At 43.3% G+C, this 20967-nt stretch overlaps 1 protein-coding gene across 10 annotated transcripts in view; it reads right to left on the reverse strand.

The window, feature by feature from the left end:
- Positions 1 to 20967, reverse strand: part of KMT2C (lysine methyltransferase 2C) — a 197773-nt gene that overhangs the window by 166360 nt on the left and 10446 nt on the right. The window contains exon 1 of one of the 10 annotated variants that reach the window (XM_080578529.1): positions 13396 to 13682. The exons of 7 other annotated variants lie outside the window; for them this stretch is intronic. The gene's annotated coding sequence lies outside the window, so the exon portion shown is untranslated. Of the gene's footprint in view, positions 1 to 13395; positions 13683 to 20967 lie in introns of those variants that run through there. 2 more of the 10 variants (XM_080578530.1, XM_080578522.1) reach the window with 2 other exon arrangements.

A 20967-nucleotide genomic window follows, 5' to 3' on the forward strand; every position in this document is an offset into this window, starting at 1 on the left:
AAGTAGGGCTCCTCCCTGCAAGAGCCTTGAGAGGGTGCAAGGCAAACATACCTTTTTTTGGTGTTGCTATTAACTTCTCTAAACACAGACACACCCCAGGACCTTATTTTTTTTTTTTTTTATACCCAATCCTGTGGCCTCGTTTGCAGACAGGCTGAGAATTTGCCTCCTCCAAAAGCGAAATCAGAAGCTGAAGTTTAGCTTACCTTGGAAAATAAGCACAAACCAGGGCTTCAGTCACTAGACACACCCCGTAGCAGCATGCTCCAGCATTTAATTGCAGAATACCACTAGGCTGGTAACTCACACAGCAGAAGAACTACAGCTTAAAATAACACTGCTAATAAAAAATAATAGGTAAAAGTGTGCTACCGTTAAAAGAAGTCATTGCTCAGCAATGCCACTGGACTAATTCTAAGCTTAAATAAGATCTATCACCAAATGTCAACTTTATTACCTGTTCTGCCATTTCACTTCCAAATCAAAGAACTGTTTATATGCTTAGCCTTGGACGCACACAAAAATGAACACACCAACGAAAGTAAGGCTGAGAGTTTGCCTCAAAGCTACACTTGCAGGTGCAGTGCTGAGTAATTACCCTGTGCTTTTTCGAGGACCACCTGAAAGCCCCTCTGTCATTTATGCTTTCTGTTACCAGCATTAGTCTGAGAATTGAGATGAAAATTGTATAAAATTTTAAATGATTATGAGAGCTTTTTTTCTGGATCAAAACCTACAAATTCTTAACACTTCTTCATGAGCTCTTCTGAAGAATTCTTCTTTTTTTTTTTTCATGTTTCGTTGGCCATAAACTTACTAATCAGGTTCACTCAAGAGAAATCACAAAACTTAAAAATGTTACATTTAATATATCATCACTACCGTACGGTATAGAAGAATTGCAATCAATAGCTTTGATTTCTGAAATTACAGCATGCATTACAAAATGCCCTGCTGGAGAACGAATCGAGGGTGGGGAGGACTGAAAAATTTCATATACTCCCAGAAATCTCAGACAGAAGTAAGTGTACTGTCCTATTTCACCAGCTCCAAAATTCAATCTCTTTGTGTAATTTTAGAGTTACACGAACAAGACTTCAGATCATTAGGAAAAATCATGGGCAAAACACAACGGTGAACCTACGAACATCTTAAACACGAAGAAAGGTTTCTGCTTCTTTTTATCAAGCAGCTGCTCTCAGGGAGGATAGCAACTACGAATTCTCCTAACACAACAAATGAAGAGGTTTTTCTTCTGTGCAAGATACTCATTTCTTAGGAGACACAACAGAAAGCACCAAGGCCAACCAGTTCCTCTAGATGACAACTGTATCAAAAGAAAACGTACTTAAAATAAGCACTCCTCTGATGAGCAGCTACTAGAGGTTTCAAACAGTGATCTGGGTTCACTAAAGCTAAATGAGTTTTGGTGTTCTCCTACCACCAGATTTTTAATACTTGCACCGAAGCAAAGGCGTCGTTTCTGCAGATCTAGGAAAACAGTCAAACTCTTATTACACAATTTTAAAACCAAATTTATAAACATATATAAAAGAAGTACGTCTGAAGTCACAAGTATAATCTTAAGGAACAAATAGCCAAAAAGCTACTTAGAAACTGGCATCCTGTTACTTAGGAAGATCTGAGAATACCAAAATATTTTTAATATGATCATATAAAATCAAGAATCAAGCTACATTAGTAAACTTTCCCCTAAATCCTAGTTAGTCCAATACTTTTTAAAGCACACTTTCATGGCAAAAATGCTTTTTTGTGTAGCAGAGACATACAAAAGGGTTCTTAGGGATGCCAACCACTTTCAGAACTCTCCATTGATGACTCATCCTGTTATGTACACAAAGCTTTCATTAAAAAAAAAAATAGTTGGCATCGTTACAGATCCTCAGTTAGCAATCTTCGACTTACTGTTATTTCTTGTACAAAGTCTTCCAAACACACCGCAACCAAGTATTCTGGTATGCTAATTTTGGGGAGGAAAACATGCAAATTCACTCGAGCGGCCTTTCTTACACAAAGAGTTTCTACTCTACTTCGCAAAGTGCTCCAAGATGGAGATGGCCTCTAATAAAATTTCCAGCTGAACAGAAATCCTTTGTTGCTCCATGTCGGTCCCTTGCCAGTTGCGCTGATCAACTAGTTTGTCAAAACGAGAAAAATAAGTCCTTCAGAATGAGTCTTGACGAGTGCAACAAAAAGAATCACATCTTAAAAACCAAAGAAATACAATAAACAAACAAAAAAAGCCCTACCACCCCTAACCCAGCCCCTAAAAAATATCCTTAAAAACTTTTTCTGGCCATCTCCTTAGAAACACTGATGTTTCGCAGTAAGCTAAAAACCACCACATAGGTGCAAATAATTGTAATGAACTGCGTTACCATACTAACTAGCATTTGCCAATGAGAAAGCTATTTTTTTCTTTTAATATAGCTTCTTTGAAATGGGTTGATTTTTTTTAACTGCCTATAGTTTGCTGTAATTATACACGTGAAGGTTTGCAAGATGTACCAGAAAACAGAAGCTTCCCAGTACTGTATGCAGTACAAGTCTCGTGCACTTTGCTCCAGACAGAGTTGGCTCTGGTCATTCCAGACCAGATTTCCAAGCTGAGTTGCCATCCATGCTTGTTCACCATTTATTTATTTACAGGTGGTCCTTTGGGGACCCAGGAGTTGGACTCGATGACCCCTGTGGGTCCCTTCCAACCCGGATAGTCTACGAGCATCTATCTGTAGGCAGAAGCTAGCCATACGCAGACCCAGGTCACGCCAACCGTGGAGCCTTCAGGTTAAAATAACATTCACCTTTTGAAATCCATCTCAAGATTTGCTTCACACAGGCAGCTCGTCTGGAGATAGCAACCCTCCCACACTACTGTCTTGCCAAACTGAAAGCAACAAGCAAGGTAAGAATGATTCCCTTTATTTCCAACTGCTTTAGCCACTCACTTCCCTAGTAACTGAGCTCCTGGTGTTGATCCTTTCCTGAACACGGCCATACGTACATAAGAAGCTAGTCTCAGTGCCAGCTACGCAGTTTCTCTTTCCCACTGGGGACACTTTCCAGCATCTCAGATGTTTTCAGAACAGACGTCTCCCCCACCGCTGCCACACAGACATTTTATTTTTCTAGAAACGCCTCTTATCCACAGTAGTTACAAGAGCCAAATCATCGGATTCCAAAGTGCCAAGAGAAAAGCCAGAGCTAAGAACTTTTATAGCATCTTCCATCCCTTCTTCTACAACGTACTGATTTGGAAATAGTCCTCTTCATTTACCCAAATTCCAACAACACAAGGACTCAACTGTCCCTCTTGCTGATCCTATGCTGAACCAACCTGTGCTTCACTAAGTTTAAGCTTTCCATAGTTACTGTCAAAGCCACAAATTAAACTTCTGGATTTGAGCTATGAAACTGAGCTTGAAGCATACCCATCTCTACTTTTTACAAAAAATAAGCCTAAAGAACCACCCATTTTTTCTCCTTCCAGGCGAGATGACAAGGCTTGTCTTAGAAAGCATAACTAAACCCTTTTGATTTTGTTAATTTAGTTGTAGGTTTTTGTTATTCTCTTGTTATTTACATAGTACCACAGGTGGTCATGGCAAATTACCAACGTAATTTAGGCTGGCTCTCTTCTGCAAGATCAGCTTATTAATTAAACGGAACAAAAAAAGACAACGGTCTTTGGTAGTTAAAAAAAGCAGAGGTAGAGGAAAACAGGAGACACCCGCTGTCAACACCGGTGTTTCATATTTGTCCTTAGACGACTACGTTTCAAATGAAAGCAGAATCCACTCACATTTAATCAGCAGTCAATGGAAGAGAAGAGATGAATAATGGACGCGTGCTGAACGACGAGCATCTCCAGCACAGGCTGGAACAAGGCTGCGGTTTGGGTGGCGAACAATCAGGCTCAGAAACCAGACAGGCATTTCACAACACACAGCGCGAAGGGAACGGGTGGTCCATCACAGAACGCGGGCTGGGCCCCACTTAGTGAACAAAAGGGGATACTTTAATCGTGTTTTAATGAGCATTTGCGTGTGCCCTGGTCCGTTAGAGCCAGCTGATGTAGCCACCAGAGCCACGTCGGTCTGACCAGTGCCGTACTCTGATCTGTCACCATACCGAGGCTTTTTAGAGATCTGCAAATCCAGAGACATCAGCAGGATCAGGCATGAAACCTGAACTCACTGAAAACCAGATCTATCAGGAAACGTAATAAGGAGAATAATTAAAGCCCACTTATGCCATCTACGACTGGTTCATCATCCAGATACAAACACTACAAAACTAAAAGAATGAAGCAAAACCTAAGCTACGTAATATGGACGTCTAACATCAGAAAACAAGATCCCACGATTCCCTTAGGCTGCAAGAAGTGAAAAAACTCACTGCCTGAAGGACCACAACAGAACTTGCTAACAGTCCAAACACCCAAATACTTTTCGAGCCCGTAACGCCTTCAAAAAGCAGCCCCGTTCACCACACACACCATTTGTCCTCTCAACTTTCCACCATGATTTTTTTCAGTTTAAAACTTCACTGATCTGACCTAGAGCTCTCTTGGCAGCTCTTAAGATTACATGGTCTGCTTTTCCCGCATGAGCATCCTCATGCACCTCGGTAATTAAAATCACAGATCACACTGAAAAGGTGAACAAAGAATCTGTGCCAGAAAGGCAAACACTGTCTCTTCTAACACATTAAATGGTATTGGTGCACATACATAGAAGCTTCAAGAAAATCCCTAGTAAAAGGCGGTGGTTCTTCACACAACATGCAGTTATACTGTGGTATTCCATGCTCAGTGTTGGTGAAAGCCTGCGTGGTCAAGGAGAGGCTGGATACATCGAGGTGCGATCCTTAATGCTCAACAGATTTAGCACAGAGATGCTTCCCTTGACTCCAGATCCCACAATTCTTTCTCAGCTTTCGGCGGTTCAGGGAAGTGCCATTACAGGATTTCCTCATTTTCCTTCCTAGGCACCTGCTCTGCGCCGCTGCAGGAAACATGACGATGGGACATTTAGATCCCTGATCTGGCCCAGCACACAGATCTGGCCACCGTGACACAGATGATTTCTGCAGATTATTTTACAGACTCTGAACCAAGAGCTGGCAAGGCAAAGGTCATCTTGTTGCCCAAATTACTTTGGCACCTGAAGACTGATCAACAACACTAACCTTCATTTACAGCCTTCAGTAGTTTATAAACGTTTCGTTTCTTTAAAAGGCTTGTTCATTATTTCCATCATCTGCAGACTCTGAATTCAGTCTTAGAAAATCAGTTCTGCCTTGGAGGTGGCAAGGGGGAAAAAGAGTAAAGAAAACGTCTGGGCATCCCTTACACCTTCACAGTCAGTAGATGGCTTCTTAGAATCTTTGTCCGTATCATACCAAAAAGATAATGCCATTTACACCCTTCGTCAGACGGTCACCACCACTACCACACAACTCAAAACCAGCAAGCTTCAGGTCACAGTCATGCTTCTCTACAAGATGCTTTCATAGTCAAAAAACCCTACTTTGCTTCTACTTAAGCAACACCAAGCTCTTCTTGCAGCTGAGGGGCTTCTCCCAAGACACAACTCTTTGCAGAGCCTCAGAAATAACCTAAACGTCATGTGTCAGGTCACTGAAGAAAGTCAGGTGGCACTTTGCTGCAATCTTCGGATTTGAAATAATATCCAGTTCTAGCACACCAGCACTCTAACCTTACTCTTTGTAGAGAGTTCATTTTTTGCTACCCGTAGTCAGTTAAAAGACAACAGTAAGGTATTTGTGGGAGTTTATTTTGCTCTCCCCAACCTCAATCGAGTGAAATCATTAAGTAACAAACAAGCTACTGGACACCAAAGCTCTTACTTGAATACTATGCAGATACCACAATCTTCAGCGTTAACGCTGCAAACACATCTAGAAGACAGGTAAACAGTACTTGTAAAGAGGACTGAGGGAAAGCTCCTAAGATGGTTGCCTCCTGGGGAAAAGACTGAGAGGCAATTTATTACCTGTGGAGGACAAAGGGCTGAGTTTTAGGGCAGGGGCGCAGAAAAAATATTAGGAATATCATGCTGTTTTGTCATCAGTCTCTTTTAGGCTTGTGACTGGTTAAAGTCATGAATCTCATGTCCCAAGCTCATCTCTTTGATGAAATCTGTCACACACATTTGATTGCCAGAACCAAAGAGTTACGGATGGAGTTTTATGAGAAACAGCTACGTGTTCACTGACTGCATGCGAGTTCATCCTTATACATAAGAGTTGCTTAATCTCATCCACCTACTTTCCACGAGGACATATGGTGAATGTCCATGAGGAAGTCTGGGAAAGGACAACGTGTGTATTGTATCACAGAATCCTATGATCTTGGTGATTCTGTCTCACAATGCATTACCAGGGTAGCCGTGAAGCTCTGCTGGCAAATTCTGCTGCTCGGGAACGATTTGGTATAGGGTGGTCTGCAGTGAGCTTACTTCTGGTGAGTTTAGCAGGCTTAAGAAGCTGTTGGAAGGACCGGAGAGGAGATTCCAGGAGAGACTATTTCAAGATATGTCTTCTGCCAGTATCGGCTGCAGCCACTTAAAGATTTTGTAAATCGGTTAGGGACTGCAGAGACAGAAGATGCTTTCTGTGACATTACGTGATTCTGGAGCAGTCAGACACTTCGTGAAAAAAGCAGTACATATTTCCTTCCACGTGCCCAAAAGCTCAACCATTTTACTAGGTTACAACAGTTTTACGTAAGCTGCAATCACTCCCCATGATCCTCGCTTCTCTTCTAGCCTTAACAGACGTAACAACACTACCACTGCTTTTTTGCCCATAACTTTACCGCTACAACACATCCTTCAAATTCCTTGTAAATAAATTTCAAGCTCTCTCTGTTCATGCCATGGAACAGTCAAAATGACTACCCTTCCGAGTTGCTGAGGAGATCATAACCATCACACGGTTTCTACTACAAAAGAGATCTTCAGAACAGTCTTCCTCAGAAAAGGTCTCCTACTCTTCACATGAGTCTATGTAACTTATGAGGAAAGCTAACCAACAGCTCTTCTTTCTCTATTTTCTGGCCTGAAACGAAACTTATGGCACAGAACACTGAGAAAAGCTCAAGGGTAGTATGTGGAGTCCTACATGCAAAACCATTCATCCCTACATTGCTCTAATAAATTTTAAACACATAATATCAGTACTTATGATACTGCTGTGAGTTAGATGAAGCTGTATAAACTGCAGGCCAGGTCTCAGAGGCCTGAGATATGTTCCTAGCTCAGAAAAACACAACCCAACAGGCCCAGGTCTCGCTGAGCAACCCAGACATGCCCTTCATTTTTTTTCTCTACACACAACGGGCTTGTGATTCTTGTCAGGATTTATGTTGACAAAAACTAGCCTCATGTTTGCTTGAAATGTGAAGGATGAAAAACTATTCTGCTATATCTGGTTTATTTTTTCTAAAGTATCCTGTTCTCTACACTATTTTGTCACATGCAGTAGCAATCGGTTGGCATTATTCAAAATAATACATACCAAAGGGACTAGACTGTAAGATTCCTACTCATACTGCTGAGCATTTGCTCTCACGATTATTTTATTTCCATAGAAAAAATTCTATTGACTTCAGTTGTCTTTGAAAGAGACTTCTGCACCTTACAGAATACCCTATCACCCTGTTTAATAATGAAATGAATCCATACCATACATATTCACTGCCAGTTCTTTATTCATAGGTCCAGTGGCATCACTACTGAGGACTCCCGTGGTACTGGTGAAGTTGTCAACAGCAGAGGTTGAAGATTAGGCAGCCAAAAGAAAATAATCAAACATACAGGCCTGGTTCCATACAAACTATCCATAATCAGTGATCAGAAGAGCTACCTTCCCCTAAAGGTCCTTTCTCCCGGGTATCACCACAGGAAACAGCAGCAAACAATCCTCATCAGCACTGGCGATGGCAGCAGATGTCACAGCTGGAAATAGCAACTCCTGGCTATGCAGCACACGTCACAAACTCTGACTTTCCGGTAACGTAGTAAACAGGAGTCAACCGATTGCAAAATACTCCCCAGAGAGGCAAGAGAAATGCCCAAAATAGTGGTTATTCACCAATTCGGCACTAGGATTCCAAAACTTTCTATGGAAAAGTGACGTAACCATCTCATGTAAGTAACCAACTGCCACCAGGGTAATTTAATACCTGTGTGCATCTCTGGAAAATGGAAGATGATTTACAAACTTTTGATAGCTGAACATTCTACATCATTCTAGGTGGCTCTTACTACCTAAAAACAAATAGACCGATAAAAACATTTTACATTTTGTTGACTAATATGTAAGCTAAACAAATACATGGTAAACAAATATACTCCCCTCCCCAGACCAGTTTTAAGAACTTGCTTATACAAGACTGTACCCTTGGTCTGCATGAACCACTTCAGAAGTTTTCCAGGCTTCCTCAACATCATGCTCTTCTTCTAAAAACTTGTCTTCAAATTATAACAGTTGCTACTCGTGGAGCTGCATAACACTGCCTTTACATTGTTCTCAAAACCGGTTCCTTTAAATAAAAATCTTTGCTTCGTTTAACCAGGAAAAAAACAGAACTGACAAGGGAGGAACAGAAGGGAAAAACTGGTTAAATGCTCTTGAAAAGAAAGACTACTCACAGACGAGGAACTGCATCAAGATGGATTAAGGTGAAAGAAAAAGACTGAAGACTATGCTCCTCATCCTCAAACCCCCATCTGTCCAAAAGATTACGTGCCTGTAACTCTGGATCCCCCTTTTCTGACTGCTGCAAACCCAGGATTCTTCCAAAAGCGCTCTACCCTGCTTCAGTATCCATTCCTCTGTACATTCAGCCTTCCAGGAAAATACTGAAAGGCCCAAACAAACCTCTTCAAATGAGAATAATCAGTTTAAAAAAGTGTACTCGCTGTTCAATCCAGACCTCCATTTTATGACAGTTCTCACCATACACTGACTGACAGCTTCTGCCATGACTGTGACCCACCCTTTCGGGCACAGCACAGTGACAACACCTAGCACACCTTCTACTTCCTGGCCCACATCAGATAACCTTTGAAATGATAACTAAATATTCTAGACACATCACCCTCCTTGACCACTGTATCTTCTTGCTTGTTCAACTCGTTCTTGCTCATTATCTTCATTCTCAGTGGTGCTCCAGAACTGTACTGCCAAAATCCCGACCCACGAAGCACAAGGTGACCAAAGCACAGCTCCAACCTTTAGCCCTTCTCCCAGCTCCAGATACAAAGTCCTCGTATAGGTCCATCCAACTCATCCCTTCCTTTCCATGCTCTCTGTGCTGCTGACTGCATCATACCCCCAGGCTTGGAAAAAGCCTTCAAAGTCTGTCAAATTTGAGATCCTTACAAGACAGTAGATTTCTGCAGATCTAGGAGCGTAAATAAGAACTCCACTTGAGGTTCTCTGAATTTTGGAAAAAAACTTAGCTCCCGTTCCGGCTGGCACGATCCCATCTCCAACAGATCCCTTACAGAATGATTATTCCACAACTGATTATTCCACTTCAGAGTTTGTCACATTTTTCTCTGTGCCATCTGATGTTAAACACTACCGGGGGCAACGGGATGAGTGAGATCCTCTAAGCTGTTAGGAGCAGAAGGCTAACTAGGAACATGCCATCATAACCTGCTCGCACATGCGCTGCTCGCTGAACAAACGCCTTCCATGTTATCTGCATTTTGGGCACGAAAATTAACAATAATGACAATAAAGATGAAAAGAAAGAAGAAAAAAAAAGGGAAAGAGAGCTCTGGAGTTACAACAACATGGAAGTGCTTTTAGGCTGATCGCATTCAGTTCCATCTAAAAGAAACCAGCGCTCGAGCAGAATTACACCCAAGGACTGCAAGTCCTGACCAAAATAAACAAACACACACACAAGCACGCTCTTCTTCCAAGGCCTCACCTTCTCCCAGCACCTAATTAAATAATATTGCTTAAGTATTTACCTTTCAACACTTGGTAACGTGGATGAAGACACGGCTCCAAGTATCCAGCACGAAATATTTTATTTTCTGGATTACAAAAGCACCCCCAGCACCAACTACATTTACCGCGTAACATTTCCGCAGCGATTTCAGTCACCAGTGAGCCTTCACCAGAGAGACAGACAGAATGATAATGTACTATGACTAACTTTTAACAGATCTTATGGAGGAGTCAAATATCCTCCATATGTGCAATATCATCTACACTTATGCCTGGCATTGCACCTCAGCTCTGAGATGAAAATAAATCCTAGCAAGGCAATATATAATTACAATCTGTTTTTAAAAAATCCAAGCTATTTTCAAAGGAAAAAACTCTAACCGTGACGTTTTACCACCCATTTTGATAAGCATTCGTCATCTAGGATGTTAAATGTTTGGGGAAAAAAAAGTAAAGATCCCTCAAGTTAAAGACGTTTGTTTGCTGAATACATTCCACATCCGGATACAAAGATTTGAACACCCCTGAAAAGCATTCCTCTACCTTCAATAGGACACTACTGTTTCTCTTATACCACTTTACCAAATTTCTGTGACGTTTCCTGGTTCACCTAAGCTATCCCCGTGACACAGCAAATGCCAGGAATTACACGAAGACACCCGATACCTGCGATACGACATCCCGGGATACTGCCAGTAAAGCAGAAGATGCCAAAAGGATTTCAGAGAGGAAAGGCAGAATTATAGAAGCCTAGCTAAAGGCCTACTGTCAACTCGTTTTTAAAGCTCTTGCTGAAAACACATTACACTCTAAAGTTTCCAGAAGCCTCAGTAATTACTAAAATTGGAACAGTCCAAATAAAGTGAAAAGTATTTATCTTTCAGCTTTTAGAGTGTTTAGAGCGTGCTTTTGATGGCACTCCACAGTCAGCTTCCCTTCATTTTTGAAGGCTGAATATTTTATACTGAAATTGTATATAAAGAACGCACTACTCTATACTGAGTGTTTTCTACCAACACACAAAGAACAGGAAAGCAGAGTTGCAGAGCCATAAGAACTGAGAGCAGTGATGGTAAAAAAGAATACTTCTAACATTTTTAAAGAGCTGACTAAATTTCAGGCTGGAAATACAGATGCTGAGTGGCCCTTTTAGCCTGAAAAAAAAATCAGAAATCAATATATGGCTTCTTTTCATTTCAGCTCAGCCATTTACCTTTAAGAGATCGTCGTCTGCAGGCAAGTCCAATGAACAATCGCATTAAGAAAGCCTGCATGATGCAACCAATTTTTACTGGCAAGATATGTCAGTGACAATAATGCCACCCCCTGCCTTCCCCCCGAAAAACTCTCAGGGAACATTTCTGCCAAAACTGTGAGGGTGTTTCTGCTTGGGAAAGAATAGTACAGGGAAAAGGATGTAAGTCAACCAAGTACGCAGCCTGACAAAATAACGATACCAAATTTCAGCAAGAATTCATAAAAAAAGAAAAAAAAGTTTGGGCCCTAGGACTCTTTGATGTGATGTAAACAGAATATTACTTATTACTTTGCATCAAACTGATAAATGTCTCTGTAAAACAGCTTACAAAGACAACTTGCAAGTGAGGAAAGCAATGAGAAACTACAGATACTGAAGCACCGAGCATATTATCGAAAGTAAGGGTATTTACAAGTAAGTAGTAGTGGAAGCATACACCAAATACTTTAAAATAAAACGCATAGTAGTCATTAGCTAGATTAATGAATGGTTCCCATAGATGCAGCTAATCACATTAGCACTAATAAAAGCGTATCTTGTTTGTCCTCTCCGTTTGTCTTACAAGTAGCTGGTTAAAATATTTGCACTTCGCAGTCTGGAAGCTGCAGCCTTCTCCGTAGCAAGCGCACTTTATTGTGCAGGGACATCAACCCAACATCCTAACATCGTCACAATGTGCAGAAAGTACAGAAACCCTACATGTAAGCTACAGCTCAGTAACGCTGCTTAGTTCAATACACGGTATTTCATATAATCACTGGGAATCTTTAAATGTCTGCCTAGTTGTTTCAGTTTTGCAAGAGGAGTATTAACCCACTGCTGCTTTTCTTCTTCAGATGCAAAAAGAAATATTCATACTTATCTTCAGTTCTTTCAAGAACTGTAACTATGCCAAATTATTGTTTAGCTTTACTGTTTTCTAGAAGGATATAAGACTATACTAACTCATGAACAATTTTCAATTATGTAATTAATCTGGCTACAGTATTAACTAGCGATTCACTAGTGAACAGCTCATGTTTAGTATCCGGAGCAGACACACCACTGAAATAGTTTTTTGGGAAAATATAAAACACCATGCAAATTAACTGGCTCATAGTTTGAAAGTATAAGCTTGGATTTTTATTTTTTATTTTTAACGAGCATGCTACAAAGTAATTTCATTAAGAAAGGGACGGCTAGGCTGTCATTGCATCCATATCCAAAAAAAAAAAAAAAAGAATACTTTTTCCTTTAGTTTGTATCAAGTTTGCTAAAGCCAGCCAGTTACATAACACTTACTTTGACTTATGACCTATTTGCTCGCTGCTCATACAAAAATCATCACAATATGATGGTCTGCACATCCATTACGTGCCAGGAACATATTTTAAGAAGTGGTTTTTATTGTGTTTTTTTTTTTTTTTTCAGTTTAGATCTACCGATAAAGGCAGCCGGGAAAATCATCTAGCATTACCATCGGCCAGCTATGCCTTGAAATCACGCAAAATTAAAATGGCAATCTTTTCAAAAGCACCATGCACACCGAAATATTTAAGAAAATTTCATCTTATCACATTTTCCATCGCTCCAAGAATTCACACCAGGAAATGAAAGTAGTCAAAAAAAAAAAAAAAAAGGTAAAAAAAAAAAAAAAGAGTTGTGCTATAGGTAACCATATAAAGTCATAAATTTAAAGGACTGTTCGTGGGTGCCCACGTCCGAGCCGGGGGGTGCCGGGTTCACCCCAAGCACCATACGGCCCTACGGAATACCCAGCCGGCCTTTTTTGTTTGTTGTCCTCCCCCTCCCCCTGCTTTTAATGGTCGAGGATTATCTAGTGACCGTGTAACTTGAACCTACATGTACAGATCTCCAGTCGGGAGGGGGCCGGGGGTGGGTTTGTGGGGTTTTTTTTTCCCCCCCCGGTTTTTACCCACCGAGCGTCGGAGGCAGGCGGTGGAGGAGGGGGGGGGGGGGCCTCGGGCCAAGTTCGCAGCCGGGCTCTGCGGGTCCCCCCCCGCCCCAAAACGCCGTCTCCCGGCGGCATTACAGCACCGGGTGCCGTGCAGCCAAGCCCCGTGCCTGCCCGTCCCCTTCTCCCCTTTAACACAAAGAAGTTGCCGGCGCCGAGCCCTACTCACCCCGGGCGAATCGCGCACCATAACCCGGCCCTCGGCAAGCGCCTCACGGAGCCCCTCAGGCAAACGGAGGGGTTGGCATGGGTGCCCAAGGGGCTGCTCCGGGGGGAGAAGTTCTCGTCAGGCCGGGTGCCAGAGGGGGTTCAGCACCGAGGGGGCTCAGCACCAGGGCGCTCAGCACCGAGGGGCCCCGGCCATGCTCCCCTTGCCGCTGCCCCGGGCGGGGGAGGGGGGGGGGGGGGCCGGGCGGCGCCGCGGGGAGCGCCTCACAACTTGGCCTCCTCCGGGAGCCTCCCCGAGGAGGAGGGCGAAGAGGAGGAGGAGGGGAAGGAGGGGGAAGGGAGGGGAGGGAAAATAAAAAAAAAAAACTAGAGAAAGTAGATCCGACGCAGCCGGGCGCCGCCAATGTGCGGAGCGGAGCGGCGGAGAGGAGCCGGGGCCGGCTGCGCCACAGCCCGAGCAGCGCCCCCGGCGGAGGCTCCCGGAGCTGGGGCCCCTCGGCAGGCTCCCCCCCGGGGCTGGAGCCGAAAGGGGAGGCCCCCCCCGGGTGCCACCAGCCCCCCCCGGGTGCCACCAGCCCCCCCCGGGTGCCACCAGCCCCCCCCGGTGCCCGCCTGCCTGCTGAGGAGTCGCACAAGACGCCCCCCGGCCCCGCTGTGCTGGGGGATCCGCTCGAAACGCCGGGCTGCGAGCACAGGGAGCGGCTTTTTTCCCCTTCTTCTTCCTCTTTTAACGCTGTTCAGGCTTTTAAATGTTTCTCCTGACAGGTTTGAAGCGGACTGGCTAAGAAAGTAAAGCTTGATGAATGTCCATCTAAACACGGCTCTTTCCTAACCCCCCCCAAATGGCCCCTGCCGTTTTTTTTTTCCCTTCTACAGACCTCGGAGAGCAAAACAAACCCAGAAATCATTATGCAACTCTCGTTTCGCTCCCACTGATGGACACTCGCAAACCCATCGCCTTGCCAATCGCACTCGTACCTTTGTTCAACTCCCCTCCGCACCGGACTCGGAGCAGCTGCTGCGCGCTGCTTTGGGTCTGTCAGTCTTAGACAAGTTTGCTTCAAATTTGTTTAAAGCTCAGACATCTGCAGGACAGCGACACGACAGCACTACCCTGACTTATCTGAACAACAAAAATAGCGCTAGAATTACGCCTTTTTTCTTGCTCATCTGACTTCAGTTGTTTTTTTTTGGAGTTACACTGAGCTGCAACATCCGCAGGCAGGGGCAGCCTTCCTCTGTGGGCACCAAAGGCGTCCCGTCCTGTCTTCCCTTATTAGTCCTGTCAAGAGGAATTCTCACTAAACGCACTTAGGAAGAAAAAAAAGATCGTTTCAGCTCTGCAACTGAACAAAATGAACCCCAAAGCCTGCACCCACCCAACGAGACCTGCCCTGGCACTGCCTATCACTCCATTTCCAACGAAACGCTCTGCAGGTGCCTGGCCTACAGGAAAGTTTTTATCAAACCAATTCTCCAGAGATTAAGATAAAATTTTAAAAGGAAAGTACTCACATTTAAAAAAAGAAGAAAAAAACCTCCCTGTGTTTACAACAAGTCTATTGTACAAGAGCCCTCGTGCCGTGCCCTCTTTGTACAGGTACGGACAGAGCCATCAAGCCACCACTGGCAGCACATCTCCAGAAACCAGGCGTGTCAGCGCTCTCTGCTGCAACGAGAAGGTTAAACGTGTTAGTCTGAGCCCTAGCCACGATGGTAAATGTCCTTATTTTATTTTGCTGTAAGGGTCAGGTATTTTGGTTCAACCAACAAGTGGTGAGTGGCGAAGCCACTCCCACTCCTCCGCGAGCCCTGCTCCCTGTAGCACTCAGAGTCCTCTAGGTTTAAGCAGGACGAGCCCCTGTCGGACACAGATCTCTGTAAGTTCAAGCACTTCTCTATCCAGTCACGTTGAGATTAACAAAAATAAACTACCCTGAAACCTCGTCACTCCCAACAATGGACAGAAGCTGTGCATTTCCCAAATCATATTAAATAAAACGAGTCACCATGTCCACACGGAACAGTCAAGCGAGGTTAGAGCACCAACGCCAGCCATCCCCTAATAATTTATATGAACTTCCCCTAGGACACAGGTGCAGTACCTCACTTCCAAGATGACACCACCTGCATCTTGACATGCCCTAAGTTCACATTCAAACTGTTTGTGCTGCTGTAGCTTAAGTTTATCAACGTTTTCAAACACGTTAGCCTGTAAAAAAGCGCATGTTTTAACATTTACCTGATAGGAACGTTAGCACAAACAAGACAAGTTGCAATTTAATAACAGCTGGTTAAAGTAATAACAACAAATTACTCCCAGTACTTTTCCCTACCGTTCCTGCAGCCCAAGCTAACAGGTACGAAGTTGTATTAGCTGGCCTTGTTCTTCCTGCGAGCTTCAAACGCCAAACTGCATTTAATCTCGCATTGAAGACGTGAGATTTAGGTCTTTTACTGTAAAAGCACACATTAATTGCCAGAAAAATCTTTGAAAGGTCAAAACCATAATTTTTGGTACAACAGAATTAGACGCGATCCAACGCCAGCCGTGCTGACTCATCACTACCTTGCCATACAAACCGCCCCTGCGTTGCCTTCCACAGGATCATACAGAGAGCTAAAGGAACAGCTCGGGGTAGGGTTTCGCATTTGGCAGCGCTTCTAATCGAAGCTGATCCCACCCCGTGGCCGTTTATCCCAGCCTCTAAACCGTGGCGGCTCGGCTGCAGGTTGGTCAGCCTGCGAACCAGACGACAGGGCTGACCTGGCCACAGGGGAACCCAGCAAGAAGGGATGGGGCAGGACACCGGAAAAAAAAAAGGCAAAGCGACTCCGCCTGCTTCAGCTCCCTGCCCCGATTCACAAGTCTCCCCAAACGCGTGTCACCACCGTGGCAAGGCACAAACTGCTTAAGCCAAGACTTCTGCCAAGAAAATGTACATGGAGAAGTGGGATCAGTCAGCTCTCCAGAGACAGACTTTTTTTTAAGCAACAGAAGCTATGGATTTAATGATTAAGATAAAAACTTATGTCTATGCATATGTTGGACTGTTTTCTTCCAAGCTCAAACTGATTAACTCAAGGATTCAACTCTCTTGAGTTAATCACGACATATTTAGCAGAGCATGCCTTATCTGTTTATTATTTACAATTCCTAACTTTTGGAGAATGATTTTCACAGCAACCATGAGAAATTCACACACAGATATGGCACCACGTCCAATATATTCCAATCCAAATTTCAAATGCAGTATAAGTAAGAGAGGTGGGCCTCATGACAGTTCTTTGGTTGGTTACAATAACTACTAGGTCACTAATTTGATTCGGTTCTTCTTTAATTTTAAGACACAAAGATGAAAATATAAGAAGCACAAAATAGTGTTTGTCATTTTTATATGTTTGGTTTTTCTTAACTTCTGTGGACCTGCTCTTTCTAGATCTTTTACTTCACTGGGTTTCTAGTAGCAATACAATAAAATCACAACAACGACTTGAGATTAAGCCAGAAGGATCTAACTACAAAAAGACAACAAGCAGAAAAGGCAACTCGAATATTTTCCTTAGCCAGGCAATCCTTCTCAAATGTAAAGGCAATTTACCTTCCAGCACTCTTTTACGCTTTCATGCTACAAATCGGCTTGAACCAGCCTCCTTCCGCGAATACAGTTTCTCTGTTACTTCTACTTTTCATGCCAAAGCACAGATTAGACAAGTGTAGTTTAACTTCTTTTTTTTTATTGCATTTGAAGGGTTTTGGAAGCTCTCAGTTTCTAATCTGTACTATGACAGACTCTGGAGATAGACTCCATTTCTAAAAGGAAAAAAAGAAAAAAAAGAAAAAAAGAGGTGCCAAACTGTATTCTTTCCTCTTCCCTGCTCCACCTTCCTATGGGCATGAAACCAGACTGTATCTGGACCTAAGACAGGTTAACAGCATGTTGTATGGTCAAGAAATGTATTTCATGTGTTAACTACATACAATGTTAAATAAATCTGATTTAAAGCCAGTACATCCAGGATGTCCTATCTAGCAAGCCTGCTATTCGTAAATAAAATTGGAACTGTAACGTAAGTTAGGCAATTGAAATTTCCCAATAGAAGGCATCAAATTCGGTCTGTCCTTGGGGCTTTGACAGACAAGTTTTGACAAATACTGCTGAAAAGGCTTCAGGTATCTTTCTCTTGTTGTCTTTCCATTCTTTGGCCTAAGGTTATCATCCTTGCAACTAAGGTGGCAGAGCACCACACAGAACCAGCACACTTAATTCAGTGACGAACGTGAAATTGAAGTATGAACACCAACCAACAAGCCGAAGAGCACCCTTTCACCTCTGTGTGGCTGCTATCTTCTGAAAGAGCATCGGCACAGCCAGCTCAGCGTAGCCTGAGCTCACCAAGCCTCACCAGCTCTTGTCCACTAGCAAACGTAAACAGAGATATCAATGGAGAAGGATACACCCTATCAGATTAAAAAACGTTTCTGAGAAGCTGTTTTTGAAATGAGAAATACAGGCCTTCAAATTTTCGACAGATCTCAAATGTCCTTACTCGCTCCTTCAGTTTCCCAGCAGAACTATGCTACCTGCTGTTGAAGGAGCACGGCATGTGGTGCTTCTGGGCAGAAACACTGCAGAAGGGACAGGAGCGCCGTGATCTGTGTCACTTAACACTGCTACCAAGTGCTGCTATGGTTCAAGCCTGCTGCGTAACCGAAATGATAATGTAGTCTGCTTACCAGAAACGGAAATAAAGGCAAGAGCAAATGAATTCAGAAAGAACTGAAAACCAATGTAGACGAGCAGACCACAAGCTGAAAAGAAGACAGTAAGAGGTAGAAAAAAGGCAATACCTAAACTATTAGAAAATGACTCATCGCTAATAGCGAGTTGTTCACTTCTAGCAGGACAAAACTGGATGTCAGAATAAAAACTCTGACAAAATCTTCAAAGTAACCCAATCTGCCCTACCCTTTTCTACCAGATAATTCTTAAAATGCCCTTTAAAAAAAAAATAATGCTGGCAAGCAATCACTGATTTAGTGTATGTGGAATCAGACAGATTAATAGATAAAGCAACTACCAGGTGACAGGGAATAAGGAATGCAGAAAATGAAACAAAGAGATATGGTGAACTGCTTTCTTTCAAGAAATCAGACAGGAAAACACCTTCTACAAAATTAAGGTTATTATACTTTACTGTGTAAAAGCAATGGATATGACAAGCAATGGGCAGGACCATTAAAAGGGACGGCCACAGAATCAGATCATAGGGTATCTCAGGTTGGAAGAGACCTCAGACAGTCATCTAGCCCATCCTCCTGCTCAAAGCAGCTCAGAGTCAGTTCCCAAAATGGTTTGCAAATATTTTTCACCTTCAATTAGTTGTTTGCATAGCTCTGTAATTACACCCAGTGCTAAAATGTGATGGTGGGACCCCATCTGAAATTAACTTATGCCCCAAACCAAGCACAGACAACAGCCATCGGGGCATTAGGGTGATAGTCAGATGGCCCAAATCACAGCTAAATCTCTTTGTCTAGGGGTTTCCTATGCGGAGGCTCTAACAAACCGCCTGCTCAGACCTTACTGAGTCCTTCTGCATTGCATTTCAGAGGTGCCCAGTTCTCTCTTCTGACTAAGCACGGAGACTTCAACAGAATTCAAGCTATTTAAGTACACTTCCTACTATTCATTAGCAAGCTCCTTTAGAGCAGTAAAATAAATATCGTTATTCTTTTCAAGTTTCAAAAGAAAAATATCCAGCTAGAAACTAGACCATCACAAAACTGCCGAAAAAGAAACCGAGGTGACATGACTATGGGACTAGAGCTCAGTCTCTGCCCTGTCCCCGAGGCCCATTACTAATAGCTGGGGTGGAAAATACTGCCGCACCGCGCGGTAGGGTCACATCCACGCAGCTGTGTATTCCCCAAGTTCAGTTAAGGCTACACCCTAAGAAAAAAAAAAAGAAAAGAAAAAAAAAAAAGGAAAGCAAACAACAACAACAAAACTTCACAGACTTTAGATAAAAACCAGCTAACAAAAATCTATCACGGTTTTTTTCCAAATTCTAGTCAAACCTGGAAAACTGCACCTTAGGAGATGGGGGATAGCTGAGAGCCCGAGCTTCACCCCAACAAGTTCATACATGTCCACGACAATTATGATTTGACTTTTTGTTTTTTTTTTTTTTTTTTTAAAGCGTGGGCATGTTAACTAAGTATAGACAAGAAACTGTCGCATATCACATGAATCCTTGGTCTAAAAAATCCTTGAGAACAGCATGGTCAAGCTGACAATTTAAAACCCAGATTCCTTCCACCTATCAAGACCAAGTCTAGTGCAAATAAAGTAAAAAAGACACAATAATTGACAAAAGAAGTATCCTGAAAGTATCCTTAAGACAACATATATTTATGTTACCGGTAATTTAACCCCAATAATGATGTCTGGTTAATGAGCCTGGAGATCGAGGTTCCCGGCTTGTCCATAAGGCAGAAACACGACCAGCTGCACTGCACCTCCCCTGCTCTGTTCCACCACCGTGCCCTTATCTGAGAAGGCCACGTGCAGAGTACACAAAATATTTGCGTCAGTTTACCAAGTTTTTGTATTTATTCTTTACCAACAGACACCTTTGAAACAGAAAGGATGTTACCTCCAAGCTGTGCGCCCCACACGACAGGACAAAGAATGCTCTCCCATCCCACTACAAAAAGAGGCGACAGAACAGCCAGCCGTGAGGCAACCCTCGCTGCTGCTGCTGGATGGAAGACCTTAGGGAAATAATTTCTTGAAATAATCTTGCTTACAGGTCACTCATTTCCTGAGCCATGTCCCGCCCCCCCCACCTCTCCCGCCTCGTTTCTGGGCCCAGTTCTCTTCTAAAGGGTTTCTGGAAGACACGGGCAGGAAAATAAACTGGAATTCCCGCTGAATCTGTTTTGCACTTGCCTTTGTATAAATCTCCATCAGGATGCCTGACGCAAGGTTAATTATGCAAAATATGAACCAGGACAAATTGCGTGTCAGGAGCCCAAAGAAGCACCGAAAGCAAGCATTTCTCAGAGCCTTGTGGCTCCTACATCCCATCTCCCCTGCTCCCTCCAGAGCAATTCTGCTGTGAGCTGTTCTCCCTAAACTTACATCCCTACGGGTTAGAGAACATTAACTGTGGCAGCGTATGCCCAGGAGGCTGAAAGTAAAACTGATGAGAATTGTGTCAGTTTCGCTGAATTCCTTCTAGAAAAATACCGGTTATCGTTATTCTAGTAAATTAAGCAGAGCTGGAAGCGTTGGCCTTGAGACCAAGCAGCGCACGACAGCCTACGTCCACGCCATCAAATTGTCAGCCCCCAAAACAAAGCAGCCACCTGTCAGCGGGACTGAAAGCAGGGCATGGCCCGCACGAGCTCCTGGGCCAGCCCGGAGAGCTGTTTGGGAGGTGCTGGCAGGTCCAGGTCAAAACGGAACTAGTGACCACGGCCATAACCTAGCAGCAGAGACGATGGTGCTGCGGTGTCCCAAAGCGTTGCCTCTTTTTGCTTACACGCACAGGCACGGCTGCTGTA

The sequence above is a fragment of the Anser brachyrhynchus genome, assembly GCF_964034855.1.
Source record: "Anser brachyrhynchus genome assembly, chromosome: 2".
NCBI classification, from domain to species: Eukaryota; Metazoa; Chordata; class Aves; order Anseriformes; family Anatidae; genus Anser; species Anser brachyrhynchus.